Source organism: Fukomys damarensis, unplaced genomic scaffold, assembly GCF_012274545.1.
Source record: "Fukomys damarensis isolate Sample0158 unplaced genomic scaffold, DMR_v1.0_HiC HiC_scaffold_7, whole genome shotgun sequence".
Lineage (NCBI taxonomy): Eukaryota > Metazoa > Chordata > Mammalia > Rodentia > Bathyergidae > Fukomys > Fukomys damarensis.
The window spans coordinates 10,999,261-11,001,923 of record NW_022900919.1 but is presented as its reverse complement, the minus strand read 5'-3'; the positions used below and the strand labels follow the sequence as shown (position 1 = coordinate 11,001,923).

Genomic DNA, 2,663 nt, shown 5'->3' with positions numbered 1-2,663 from the left:
AGCTGAGGGCTCCCCGGGTTCAAAGGGCCGCAGCCCCGAGGGAATGCCCTACTCGCGGTGCCCCGGGCTGCAGAAGCGGACTGCAGGGCGGTGGGACCGGCCTGGGCCACGGTAGGAACCGCGAAACCTCACGCTTCCCTAAGTAGCTGGTCCCGGGGGAGGGCACCAGGGAGATTACCCTGCGCCCCACAGGGTCGTGACAGGCGTCTGACATTTGTGTGCACCACTAGGGCCTCTGGCCTGGGGCTCCTGGGGCCGCCTTGAGCGCCCTACACCCTTGGGTGAGTCACAGTCTCCAAAAGGCCTCCACAGGCCTGGACTCCAGGAAACGCTTTTAGTATAATAATAGTAGGCGTTTTCCAAAGTTTTATTCTTTCCAATGGAGAGTTCCCCACTTAACTGGCTGTAAACATAATTAATAGTTATTAACATGTAGGAAAAAAATCTTTGTGGTGTTTAAAAGGATAATAGTTTCTCTGGCTCACACTCCAAGGATGGAGAGAATCTTGAAATGTGAAAATACCTTGATTAGATTATTAGACCTATTAGACGGTGATTTCCACCCTTCTTTAATGAAATTCTCTCTCCTCCCTTCCTCTGCCTCCCGTTCTCTTTCTTTCTCCCTCTCCCAGTTTCCAGCTCACTCTAATCCAGGAGTCATTAGCAACACCCTCTGGCTACATGTTTTGCATCAGTGAAACATTGTGACACAGTTGTAATACAAACTCCGCCGCCTTGTGCTGCGTCCTGCGATAGGAAGTGTAATAGCAATAAAAATCATTTTTCCTCTCCAGGCATTATGCAGTGGGAGAGGGGAAGAAAAAAAATCTTAGAAAATCCTAATGTGAAAAAAGGATGGCGTGGAGGAGAAAGTACCATAGAGAAGAAATGGAAAGGCAGGAAAGAGAGAGAGAGAGGGAGAGAGAGAGAGAGAGAGAGGGAATTTTCCAATTCAGAACTCCCCTTCTGTAAAATGTAGGCCTGTTGATTCAAACATATTATTTTCTATGATCTCCTCTCCTCTGCTTTTATGCTTGCTCCCCACTGTCGCCCCCTCCCCTCTGTGAGCTCCAGGACCCTCTCTGGCCCTGCCTCTTAGCTCCCAGGAGATCTCAGTAGCCACCCCCAAGTTGGCAACCTTGCACCCCCCTGACAAGCTCGTGAGTTCCAGAGGCCCCGCCACCCCTCCTTAGCCAGCTGAATGGAGAGTTGGAGGCTCCCTCAAGTCCGGTTAGAATACTGGGGCCTCAGTCCTGTGTGGTCTCTCCCAGGAATCTTTCCTAGTCTAATGAAAAAGCTAACCTGGCTATTTTCCTGGTTGCGGCCCTGTAATTTCAGAATGGGAGCTCAGGGAGCCTTCTAATCTGTAGTGTGGGGCATTGGTTACAAGGAGAAAGGGCATGGGCACCGTCCCTCACCTGACCCTGGGGGACTCGACCTGCCAACTCAGAGGGGTATAAAGACAGAAGAAGGTGTCTCTGTGTTAAGCTTGCTTAGGAAGGGAAATCTAGGGACTTGTACAGCATCACGTAACCCTCCACCTGGGTGCCACAGTCTCCAATTGAGTCTGCATTTTATGTGTAGAGTCCACTGAGTTCTCTAAAGAAAGATATTAAAGGGGCCAGGGATTTAGCTCAGTAGTTTGGTGGCCTGCCTTGCAAGAGCAAAGACCCAAGTTCAATCCCTGGTACCAAAAGAAAAAAAAAAAGATCTTAAAACTTCAACTGAAACTACATCAGATCAATATTCTGTACCCCTTTCACAAACAAAGGAGCCCCACAGATCTTCCCTGGACAATGGGAGAGATGCTCTGTTTTCAGAACTAGAGTTGGTACCTGAAGGGTATTTTATTATTATAACCGATGGTGCAGTTTGAAACGAATTGAGACAAAGACTCACCAAACCATATCAGAGAATGAAGTGGTTTCATAGTCGTGCGGGAGGACGTAAGTGTGGGCCAAACATCTTAAGTTACCAACTGGAAAAAAATAGAGTCAAATGTCCATCTGCATGTCGGAGAGAACGCTGTGTAACTTATAATTCTGACTGCTGCTACTTTCCCTGGTTGGTCGGCAGACACGTGGAGGACTACACTTCGTGGTTCTGTTGTCAGCAAGAGCGAAAGTCAAAAGGAACAAGGTTCAGTGGGTTGGCGCCTGGTGTGCCGGAGCCCCTCTGGTGCCCGACTGCCAGAACGCAAGGATTGTGATGGAAATGTAATTGGGAGGGAAGGACTTCATAGGCACTGGCCTCGTGGGGGATATTTACATTGGCCACAGCCGAGTGACCCAAAACACCGGGTACCCGAACTGGTGGCCTCCTAAGAAACACAGTTTGGGTATTGATCTTTCCACAAGAGCAGCCTCCCAGCTCAGGCGGCTACTTTAGGTTCGATGAAATTGTGCATGTATATTATTCTTCTTCCGCTATGTCCCCTTTCGCTCCAATGTGGGTTCGGTCGGTCACAGATCAGTCTTCTTAAGCTGTGGGGAGAAGGAAGACCTGTGCGTTTCGGCTTCTCTGGAGGTTTGACAAGGAAAAGGTCCGGTGACGTTCAAATTAGGCGGGGAGCTTGGCCGCGCAATTCCAGTTTCCGAAGCGAGGTGGCGCTCCAGGGCACGGCAGCGCGCCCGGCTCTCCGCAGGCGAGCTGCACCGGCGCGT

General features: G+C 50.2%; 1 long non-coding RNA gene across 1 annotated transcript in view; it reads left to right on the top strand.

Moving 5' to 3' along the window:
- Positions 1-14: 14 nt before the first annotated feature.
- Positions 15-2,663, top strand: part of LOC117285205 — a 57,555-nt gene continuing 54,906 nt past the window's right edge. The window contains exon 1 of the long non-coding RNA XR_004516178.1: positions 15-111. This is a non-coding gene — a long non-coding RNA (uncharacterized LOC117285205). The remainder of the gene's footprint in view (positions 112-2,663) is intronic.